The sequence below is a fragment of the Muntiacus reevesi genome, chromosome 5 (assembly GCF_963930625.1).
Source record: "Muntiacus reevesi chromosome 5, mMunRee1.1, whole genome shotgun sequence".
Classification (NCBI taxonomy): domain Eukaryota; kingdom Metazoa; phylum Chordata; class Mammalia; order Artiodactyla; family Cervidae; genus Muntiacus; species Muntiacus reevesi.
Genome location: NC_089253.1, coordinates 109,911,321 through 109,923,640, shown reverse-complemented (window position 1 = coordinate 109,923,640; position 12,320 = coordinate 109,911,321).

The following is a 12,320-nucleotide window of genomic DNA, read 5'->3' as shown; positions in this document are numbered from 1 at the left end:
ATTTGTATCATATTTTAGAGTCTACATAAAAGTAATATCATATGGTATTTGTTGTTCTCTGTCCAATTTACTTCACTTAGTATTATAATCTCTAGCTGCATCCATGTTGCTGCAAAGGGCATTATTTCATTCTTTTTTAGTATTTCACTGTATGTATGTATATATGTGCCACAACTTCCTTACCCATTCATCTGCTAATAGACATTTAGCTTGTTTCCATGTCTTGTCTGTTGTGAATCATGCTTCTGTGAACATAGGGGTGCACATATCTTTTTGAATTAAAGTTTTGTCTGGATATGTGCCCAGGAGTGGGGTTGCTGGATCATATGGTAATTCTATTTTCAGTTTTCTGAGGAACCTCTGCACTATTTCCCAGAGTGGCTGCACAAACCTATATTCCCACCAACATTGTAGGAAGGTTCCCTTTTCTCCACATCCTCTCCAGCATTTGTTATTTGTAAATTTTTAATGTTGATTATTCTGACTGGAGTGTGGTGGTACCTCGTTGTCTTTTGATTTACATTTCTCTGATAATTAACAACATTGAGCATCTTTTCACATGCCTATTGGCCATCTGTATGTCTTCTTTGGAGAAATGTCTATTCAGGTCTTCTAGGCTTGGCCATCTTTTAATATCAGCCCACACAGATTGACCTCATCCTGTACACATATACCATAATTTATCTAAACATCCCCTATTGGTGGTCGCTTCACTTTTTAAAAAATCTTATTATACTTATTATGGGGCTTCCCTGGTAGCTCAGTTAGTAAAGAATCCGCCTACAATGCAGGAAACCCCGGTTCAATTCCTGGGTCAGGAAGTTCCACTGGAGAAGGGATAAGCTATCCACTTCAGTATTCTTGGGCTTCCCTTACGGCTCAGCTGGTAAAGAATCCACCTGCAATGCGGGAGACCTGAGTTCGATCCCTGGGTTGGGAAGATCCCCTGGAGAAGGGAACGTCTACCCACTCCAGTAGTCTGGCCTGGAGAATTCCATTAACTGTATAGTCCACAGGGTCACAAAGAGTCGGACACAATGGGGCAACTTTCACTTTCACATACTTATTATAAACATTGCTGCACTGTCTATATGCGCTGTGGTGGGGGTATATTTGCATACTTGCATATTTCAACAGAACCGGTTTCTAGAAGTGGAATGCTGAATCAAAGTGATGTTCAGAAAGTTTGTACAAATTTCAAACTTTCCAAAGCTGGCAGTGAGCATTATTCAGAGTGAAGTACCTGGACGAATTGGTCTATTGGCTTTTGAGGGGACCCAAGACCCTATTAATGGTGGGAACACCTGAGAGCAGGAAGAAAATTTGTCAAAGATCATGGTTGAAATTAAAAAGAAAAAAAACACTTCAGATCAATTCTCAGCTGAGTCTGGTTCTGATTCTGCTTCGTGGCTCCGTGCTGGTGCTTGAGGAAATGCAGCTCTGTGGCCATCACCCACAGCTCAGCCCACGCCACAGCAGGGTGATCCTGAGATGCTCCCACAAGATACAGCTCCTCATCTGGGACGGGACATTCATGTGACTGATGAGTCTACAATAGATCCACTGATACTCCCATCTGGGACTTTGCAGAGGTCAGATGGTGACAAGTTCCTTCCCCAGCAGGCAGAGGGGACCCTGCAGGGCCTCTGGGCGGTGAAGTTTCCTTGGTGGAGCCTTTCTGACTCAGCCATCTGAGCTGCGGTGGAAGGAACTAAGGAACTCCAAAGCCAAAAACTCCTATAAGCAGCCGGCACCCAAAGTCAGACCACTTCGTGCACAAATCCAGGCTATATTTGTCCCAGTTGCAAGACCACAGTCACCGTCTCTCATAAAAAGGGAGCGCTCTGGTGACGGCACACAGGTATCACTCACCGAGGTGTACACTGAATGTGCGCGTTTTGCCACGTGTAGGTTTTATTTCAAACGAGAGATGGGAAGGAGTGAGGGAGGTGCATAAAAGAGAAGGAAGAAAGGGAAGAGAAGGGAATGGAAGGATAAGAGGAAAGAGGGTTCTGCAGTGCCCCTGCCCGTCCAAACACACCTCTCCCCAGGATGAGGGGCGGACCCTGGGGTCCTCTGTGCTGGGTTCCGGCCTGGACCAAGCGAGCGACTAGTGGAGGCCCTGAGTCCTTCGCCCAAAAGTAGGGTATCCGTTGTGGAGAGTCAAGAGTTGAAGGGATGGAACTTTAGAATAAGAGCTTCTTCACAACAACAGCACGCGATGGCATAATAATGGAATCACCCCACCCTCACCCTCCCTTTCATTTTGTGACCTTTCCCCACATTCCGATGGAGAAACAGGGGGCTGCCATTCTGTGTCAGAGGAGACTTGTCATGACGGAGCCAGAGAAGAAAGACAACACATTGTTGGCTTTTAAATTCAAAAGCAGTGGTCCTAAGTAACACGGAAGGATAGAGTGGAGGGTTGGAGAATTGGAGGGGAGGTCTCATTGGCTCTCCATCTCCTTCCAAACTCTCTCCCCTGCTCTGCACCTCCCTACCCCTGGGAGAAGATAGAGAAGGGAGAGAAACCAGTTGGATGGGGACCGATAGGAGAGGCATGGAAGGCCAGCTATTACCAGAGTTAGCTAGCTTCAAAAGGGAGGAAAGGACAGTCTAGAAAAGTTTGAAAACTTCGGGGGAGGGGAACTGAGTAAGTTTAAACTTGAAGTGTCTGAGTATGCCTGGAACTTAATAAGATTACATTTTCTGCCACCAGAAGAAAAAGAGAGCTAAACATAGAAAGTTTGGAAAAATAGACTTTTTTTTTTTTTTTTTTCAGATATCTCTATTAGTGGGAAAATGAATATTTGACACAAAAGTGCAATTTTTTGGAATGGATGTTCTTGCTTGCCTTCAGTATCACAAAGATGCATATTCCAAGCCTAGAAAGCGCATGTGTGTCCTAACTAGGACAGATAAGAAGAGAAAAGGGGAGACAAACAAACAGGATAGTTATGGCTCAGCTCTTGTCCTCTGGAGATTTTCATCCAGAATGTCACCTCAGATACCAAATGGGAAAATAGAAGGCACTAGCTTTCCCTTCTCCCCTTGCCAAGACAGATATGGTTCCCAGGCTCCTGTGCCCAGGCCTGCCAGACCAAATTAGGAAAAGAGAACCGTATGACAATGAGGCTCATTACACAGCCCTTTTTACTTCCTCATTTCTGACTGTGACTCTAGGGACTCCCAGGAACTGGCTGAGGGAGAGAGCATTCAGGTCATTGAGAACTGCTTGATGGCCAGCTGCGGGTCAAGCAAAAAGAAATGCTGTGAATAACGGCTTCCACAGCCTGGATCCACCCCTGGACACCTGGCCCCCTCCCCGCCTCATATCCCAGCCTTGCAATGCCCTCCAGTCGGAGTGGGGACATCCCCCTGGTTCACCCTTGATGTGGGAGCTTTAAGTTCTAAGAGCTAAACTGGAGGACCAACCGTCAAAGGTAACAGATGGGCTTTTTTTCAAGTTTACAGGGAGCAAATAAACCTAAGATTCTAGGGTTTCATCTCCCCAGATGGGCGTTTGGTGAACGGAAGCATGGAGTAATCAGCTGAAGTGCAGAAACCCCACCTCTGCTGCTTACACGGAAATCGTTTCTGAAGTTAGAGCAATCATGATAATCATCAAATACAGGCTCAAGATTTTGCAAACTGGACCCAGAAGAATCATTTGTGGTCTAAACAGGTGTTATCACTTCTCATGTTCTAAGAAGCAGAGAATGTCTTCTTGAAAGCCAGGTGGCTGAAAGACAGCCAAAAGAGAAGAAACCCCTTTGGTCCATGGAAGATGGCACATCGGAAAAACCAATCGGCTGAAACACTTGAATTTTGGAGGAAAGCAGAATCCATCTGAATACATTTGTTCAGAGTCCTAAGACCTTACGCAGAGGACATTTCCATCTGGGAATGTGTCCGGTCTATACTATGTAGAGCGTATTTTCAAAGGAACGGGTGTTGTTCTTGTATTTTACTCTGGCTCTCTTTATCACCCCCAGTCACATGTAGAGTGTTTTATTTTTTAATTTTTAATTGGAGTATAATTGCTTTACAATGTTATGTTAGTTTCTGCTGTACAATGAAGTCAATCAGCCATGTGTATACATACATCCCTTCCCTCCTGAGCCCCCCTCCCACCCCCCATCCCACCCCTCTAGGCGATCACAGAGCACGAGCTGAGCTCCCCGTGCTACAGAGCCGCTTCCCACTAGCTGTCCGTGTTATACGCAGTAGTGTATATATGTCAGTGCTACTCTTGGAATTCGTCCCACCCTGGGCAAGGCTCTGGAGACAACCTTTGCTTAAGAGCGCACTGGAATATGCAAACTGGGTCTTCCTCGTTATTTAAGGACTTCCCTAAGCTTGATGTCAGCCTTGGATTTCAATTCTCCATTTCTGTTTCTCCGTTAAAGCAACAAGTATAAAGGTAGATAAGAAAATTATTACAGTGCAGTTGAGCTGTTTTAGAGCTAATTCAGGGGGTGTTAGTATTGTGACATTTTGCCTGAACAAAATGAAAGTGAATTGCTGGACCTTGAAATGCTAAATTTAAAACATGAACATTTGACTTAAAAACATAACCAAGAGCCAATTTGTTAATAATTTACCTAGAATTGAGCAAAAGAATCTGATTTTTAAAGCTAACTTCATGGTCAACTGAACACATTTTTTAATACCCTCAGAACAGTATCTTAAAAGAAAAAAAAAAGGCCCTCCCATAAAGGATCCTTCCTGTTTGTTACCTACTCTCTGCTTTCCCTCAGGGCTGGTAAGCAGGGCCCTGCTGAGTTTCAGGTCCTCCAGCTGGTACCCAGGTTGCTATGGAGATCCTAGGAGCAGAATTCAGAGACAGAGGTTGTCTGAGGAGTCCCTGCTTGGGGCTTGGAAACAGCTCAGTGGGAGCTTCAGCAGATGATACAGATTTTTTCAGAGTTAAAATGAAAGCCCAAGGGAGCAAGGATTCACCTGCTTCTTTTCCAAGCAGAGAAAATCTACTCGTTTAAGAGTTTGTCTCCATTTGACTTTGGCGAATGACCTCAACTCCCCTTGTGGCTCAGAGAGTAGAGAATCCACCTGTAATGCAGGAGACCCGGGTTTGACCCCTGGGTCGGGAAGATCCCCTGGAGAAGGAAATGGCAACCCACTCCAGTATTCTTGCCTGGAGAATCCCATGGACAGAGGAGCCTGGGGGGCTACAGTCCACGAGGTCACAAGAGTCGGACACAACTGAAGCGACTGAACAACAGCGTCCAGAACAGGCGAGATGCTCTGCGGTGGTAATTTCTCTTTCCCTCCTTTTTCTTTCTTTCTTTGGCTGTGGCAGGTGTTAGCTGCAGCACGTGGGATCTTTGTCGTGGCATAAAGGCTTCTCTCTAGTTGTGGCAGGGAGACTCCAGAGCACACAGGCTCAGTAGTCGTAATGCCGAGGCTGAGTTGCCTCTGCGACAGGTGGAATCTTAGCTCCCCAACCAAGGATCGAACCCCTGCATTGGCAGATAGATTCTTAACCACGGGACCACCAGGGAAGCCCCCCTCTTCTTTAATGAGCATAAATTGCCTTTGGAGTCAGACAGACCTGGGTTTTAATCCTGGTCATTGATGAGCTCTGTAACCCTGAACAAATTACTGAAGCTAAGACTCGGCTTCTTTTACTACAATGGGTTTTGGTGAGGAGTGAATGAAATGATGCAAGCCAAGGGCTTGAACTTGTTTGGCATATGGTAACAGCTCAATAGAGAGTGACTGTTAGATTATTACCAGCGTTAGTTGCCAGCACTCCTCCTACCCCTGAGGGATTTTGGCCTCTGCAACTACAGCAATTAGATGCCTATTTGTCCTCAGGGGGAAGCTGGCAAATATGGATTCAGACTCATCTTTGGGGACCCACAGTGGCAAATAGGCAGGCAGTCTGGGAAGGAGAGGTGGTAGAAGGGTCTAGGTGGGTCCTGCTCCATTTCTGACAAAGATCAGAGAATGGGGTACTCTCTGTGGGTCACTGGACTCAGCACGCTCTTTCCTGATTTTCTTGCTGTCATTACCCCTCCTCCACATTCACACTGTGTGAGAAGCCTGGCGCCTCACACTCTTGAGTCCAGAGGGGAGGAGGTGCCTGTGGGAAAAGTCTGTCTCAGACCATGACACCGCCCCCTACCCAGCCCCTGGGGCAGGTGAGCTCTGGAGAAGTCAGAATCCTGACTGCTTGTCACTAAGCCCTTCTTTGCAACCCTGGGTGTTTTCTCGGCCTATTTGGTGCAATTGTGGAAATGGCCTGGGGTTTCTTTAGCCTAATTTAGCTACTCAGTTCTGTTCAGGAGGAAGGCAGCTAGAGCTTATGCAGCAAGAAGAAGGATAAAAAAACCCAAAACATTTCATCATGGAGTGGTGTTACTAAACGCTGAGCAGGGTTTCAGAAAGACTCTTGAATCTGGTGGGGCTCACGAACCCTAGGGCAAGGGGGTGTGGGCGGAAGTCCCAAAACAATGCCACTCCTCCTACATGCTCAGAGCTTCAAGCCCATGTGTGTAAGGGCTTCCTGGAGATCCAGTGGTTAGGACTCCGCACTTCCATGGCAAGGGGCGCGGGTTCAATCCTTGGTGGAGGGGCTAGGATACCCCCCGCATGCTATGAGGCGCGGCCTTGGCACCTCGCCTCCCCTTGTCTCCTCGGCCCCTCACAAGCTGACTTCTGCCGCTCTGTGCAAGGCCCCAGCTCTGCCAATGCCCTCGCCTCGGCCCTCAGCCTCTTTCACCACCTCCTTGAAGAGTTTCACCTCCTGACGTGTGTGACTGCATCACCCAGACTCTTTCCTGCCTCCCTGAACCCTGGCTCACTGGACACTCCATTGATTCCACCTGTCTTACCTAGGACATCTCTAAAGCTCAACCCTCATTTTCTTAAGCTGTATCAGCCCATCTCAGATTTATGCTTTGCAGAGACAGTGTGGCCAGAAGCAGGCTCTGAGAGTTATTTGCATAAACCTGTGGGAGCGGATGAATTACCTCCCTGTCTCCTCCACTTCCTGTGGCAGCCACCCGTGACACCAGCCTCCCAGTCAGGCTGGCTGAAAACCCCAGGGACGCCTTGATCTTGGATTCCTCCTCCTCTTTGTCTCCATGTGGAGAACCAAATTGTCTTTGGCATTTATTCCCTCCCTTCCTCTTCTTGCAGCTACTTTAACATTACTCTTTCTTGCCTGAGATACTACAGTAGCCTCTTTTTCTCATTTTTATTTTATACTGGAATATAGTTGATATACAATGTTGTGTTAGTTTCAGGTGTATAGCACAGTGATTCAGTTACACATATACATATATCTATTGTTTTTCAAATATAATACTTCTTGATGTTTTGTTGCCCAGATAAGAACCACGTCTCCAGCCTTCAAAACTCCTATTCCCTCATCTTCCTTCTAGGATTTTGTGTCCCAATAGACAGAGATGGAAAGGAAAAGCAAGAGAGGGTCTGGAAGGACAGTGGCTGCAAGAAATAGATGTCTCACCCACGGTTCATAGGCAGACAGAGGAAAGGGAGAGAACGAAGGATGAAAATCTCTGTTCAGTGGAAAATTATGATACATTCTAAAGCAGGAAGTCCACCGTTTTGTATAAAAGGGGACTTTCTCAGGCTTTTATGACACTGGATAGAGTGTCATGAATGTTATGGCTTTGATTGTACCTTGGCATGATAAAGCATTCTGCAAAGCTTTTGTGTGCTAGGAATTTCTAAGGCGGAAACAGCTACAGAGCTGAGAGCCGGCAAACTAGAAGCTGAGAGAAAATCACTTAGAGTTGGTACAGAAGTGAGACTGGGTGTCCAAGGGTCCAGCCAGGGAGGTGGTGCCAGCATACCAAGATGCTTTTGCTCACAGCAGCCTGGAGTGGGAGGTGGGTATGTCACAACAGGGGATCAGCACCTCACAAGGCAAACAAAGGTTGTTCATTTATTTTTCTGTCATGAATTTGGAAATCCGAAAGCACCCACCGCCTATGAGCAGCTGCGTGCCACTTTTATATGGAATTTCATTTCAATCTCTAAGGCATTGTTCTTAGAACCGTTTTGCAGATGTGGAAACTGAGGCTGTTGAGAATTGGCATGACTTAGGAAAACTGGCTTAGGTAGTACAAGACAGAGCTGGGGTTTGAATCCAGGATTTCTGACCTCACAATGCTTTCTTGGTGAAAACCCAGGATGAGAGAGGGCCAGCCGTGCCTGAGTGCTTCCATAGAACGTAGGGGCGTAGATGGGACAGAAGTCGCTGAGGCATCTTCAACGCTGGCTCTGACCAGCTCAGGTCCCCTGGGAAACCTAGGGGAACTTAGAGCGGCTCCCAAAGACTTGCCCCTGGAGGAATGCTTAGGAATGTGCTGAGAAGTCTGTTACGGATGGTGGACTAAGACAGAAAGTGTTACCCAGGCCACAGAGAAGCCGCCGGGTTTTAGCCTCTGTAGATGCCCCAATGGGATGGGCTCCCCCCAGTAACATTCAGGAGCCACAGAAGCTCATCTGTCACGGGTGGCAGTAAGAGGGAGGAGGCCACGGGTGACTGACAGTATGTACAGAACTGGTTACAGAATTTGTAGGGCCTTGTGCAAAGTGAAAATGTGTCCTCTTGTTCACAATCATTAAGCACTCCAAGATGGTGACAGCGGAGAATTAAACCAAGCGTGGGAACCTTATAAGCCTGGGGCTCTGAGTGACTGCACAGGTCATACATCCTATTATACATTGTACATGGTTTCACTTCTCACTGCCCTGATCAATGTCTGTGTAGAGGATTATCGAGAGGGAGACGTGCAATGCAGAACGAGGATTCTGCAGTCTCCTTTCCCAAATTCACTCAAAATAGCTGAATTATAACAACCTCTGTTGATCAAGCAGGCACTGTGGTTCAAGCCCTTGACTGTGCTATCTTTCCTCCCCCACAACACACTTTTCCACCCAAGAAAAGGGAGAATGTGAGAGGCTGTAGGACCCACAGCCAGCTGGAGGAAAGTCAAGGTTCGAACCCAGGTCTCTGGATTCCAGAGCTCTCCCAACTTGTGTGTGCTGCCTCTGCCTTTGAAGCTGGCAAGAAATGGAGATTTGAGGGGCTTCTGGCCAAGAAAGGTGATAGTTCCACTCGAGGTCAGTGTTTATCAGATTCCAGCTCTTTATCACTTCCATAATTGTTAGCCATATATTAATTTCACCTATGCTCTTATTTATCGCATTTTTCACTTTTTTTAAAAACTGCCTCATTATAAAATGTAACTGAATTTGTGGGTTTGGTATGTTAGCTATACTTTTTCTCTAATATACATTAAAATAAACTCTCTGTCCCATCTATTCTACTTCTATAAATATGTCCTTTATGTTCACAGATGTGTGAAATGACGCACACAGTACACAAGAACATCCGTTGCAACATTATCATGAGAGGACGTAATTCTAAACAACCTAACTGTCTGTCCTTCAGTGGGAAACCGGTTTAAAGATGGAAAACTACACAGTTATAAAAGAGGGAGGAAGTGCTCTATGTCCTGATATGGAAAAATAGTCCTTAATATTAAGAGAAAAGATCAAGGTGCAGAATTGTGTATCAAATGGTATGTGCATAAAAAGGGAGTGACCAAGAGGTTAATACCCTGGACGAGGGCATGGCAGTCCACTCCAGTATTCTTGCCTGGAGAATCTCATGGACAAAGCAGCCTGGTGGGCTATGGTCCACAGGGTCACAGTGTCAGACATGAATGATGTGACTTAGCACACATGCACGCATGCAAGGGTTTACATTTGTATATACTTAAAATCTCTTTTGAGAGAATGCCGATAAGGTAACACAAGTGGTTCCTGGTGGGTGGGAAGTGTTTGGCAGTGATCAGAATAATTTTTCATATTTGTTCATTTTGAACCACGTGAGCATGTTACTTGTCCAAAAGTTTTAGTGAATTAAAATAATACAATAATTATGATGATAGAACTGTTTGTCTACATACTGCCTAAAATCATCTCATGAGCCATGGGCAGTATGCATGTATCCTTACTTGGGGAATATGGCTCTGATGGGTTTGACTCACATGAATGGAGTGATGGCCTTGGTAGACCTATGTCAAGCAGGTGAACTCCTGGACAGGTGTGTCAGCCTGAATACTCAGAAGGACACAGAAGAAGCCCATCATTAAGCCAGGCTCTTGAGTCATTAGATGCTGATCAAATCCCTGTTGCTGACTACTCTGAGGCCTAGGAAAGAAGCTAAGCCCGGAGATGAGGAATTATGTCCCTTGTGAAGGAAATATGAGCTGTGTCTGCTGTGGCTGTTGAAATGTGATCAGATGGGGAAAAGGACTGAATGAAATGGGCATTCTAGACAGTGTCTTCTTATCTGAGCCAAGCAATCTGGAGAAAGACATGAACACCAGTCAGGTCAGAATGGGAGCCCTTCTGATGGAAGACAGGCACTGTGGATAGGAGAGGATGTGTCCAAGAATCTTCCGAGTCAGGGAGCTGGTGCCATCTCCTGCACTGGTCAACAGAGAGATCATGCGGGTTTCTGGGTGGGTGGTTGAGTCAAGAGCCAACTGACACAAGAGTTGGTTGCACTTCTGTTAGTTCAGATTGCATTAGCTGTTTTGGCAACCATGCAATTCTGTTGACTCATGTTGAGTGTGCAGTCAACTCAAATGGCTCAAATACATCCTTCTTAAAGAACAATTGCCTTCCTATATTGGGGCAATTGAATCTTCAAACGTAGGAGTAAATCTTTACATGTCTCCCGTTAAATTACAACTTGGAGTTTTTGTGATTCAGTATGAGTCAGGCAATATTTGAATTCTGATTTTGTTATTCTACACGTTGATAGTCTCTCCAAGCTTTGAGTCACTTGTAAATCTGATCCAACTTGTTTATAAAAAGGTTAAAAGCACAAATTGACATTGATACCTCAAGAAGATTCTAAGGACATAAAATTAGGCCAACTAAATCATCTAAATTACTTTGTCTAGGGAATATCTTGGCCAAATACCCTTTTATATTTGCATATGCACCATCCTGATTCACCTATCAGGAAAACCTTCTTAAAAAAAGGTAAAGAGTTTGCTTTGGGCCAACTTGTTCTTAGTAAACTCATTCTAGTTTCTAAAATTCCAATTCCCTTTTGTTTCTAAGTGCCTTTGTTTAATAATCTATATTTTAGAATTCTTTCCAGGGATCAACTGGTAAGTCTTTGGTATCATTTTAAGAATTTATGACTTTTAGACACCTAGAATCACATTTACCCATCCATCCTGGCTTTCTAGCATTGATCCCAGTCTTCATGGTGCTTCAACTGACAAGGCTTTAGGGATCGTACAAACGAAATCTTTCTGTTCCTGGGATTCGGTGAGTCTGGATTAGATGAGTGGAGTTTCTCTAGACCAGCTGTCAGCTTCCTCACCATCCTCTGTCTGGGTCTTCATTCCCTGTGTGACTCAGGAACAAAGTCGGAGCTGAGGAGATCTTTCTGGCCAACATCTGCTGACGTGACGTCATCTGCACCAAGCAGTGAGCCTCTCTGTTCATCCTCTGACACTAAGCTCTTTGTGTCATCCTTAGTGCTTTTTGCAGCTTCAACTCACTCTGGGCTTCAGCTTTCCCTGTACACCTTCTTTGATCGCTGCCAGCATTTGGATTTCTCATTGCTCAGGAGCCACGTCATCTATCATTTGTGTGTGTCTGACCGCTGGAGAGAATTCCCTGTGGGATCCCAATGCCTCTCCATTTCCTTCATCTCGGATCTCTGTGTACTAGGTGGCTGTGTTGATTTCTGAGAATCTCCCATCCCTCTATAGCAATCTGTCATTTTAGAGTCTTGGGCAAGGGGCGAACATCTATTTTTCATTTTTTTTGTTAGCCAAGGCTCTTTTTCATTTTTCAGTTTTTCAAATTTGTGGTGTGTTTGTGCACGCTCAGCTCTGTCTGACTCTCTGCGACCACATGGACTGTAACCTGCCAGGCTCCTCTGTCCAGAGGATTTCCCAGGCAAGAATAATGGAGTGGGCTGCCATTTCCTTCTCCAGGGGCTCTTCCCAACCAGGGATCGAACCTCTGCCTACTGTATGGACGTGCAGATTCTTTACCGCTGAGCCACCAGGGAAGCCCAGGTACCTTGTGTATAAAAGTTCAAAGACGGCAATGATCCTCATGTCTAGTGTGCTTAATATGAGGATGCTTTAAAAGAATAGCCTTATGCATGGCCTCATCTGGATGATAAGATGGGTATGTGTAACCAACCAAACTAAAAAATTACAGTGACTTTAAACACACCTTCCACAGCACTGATATTTAGCACATAATTTGAGAATCTATTA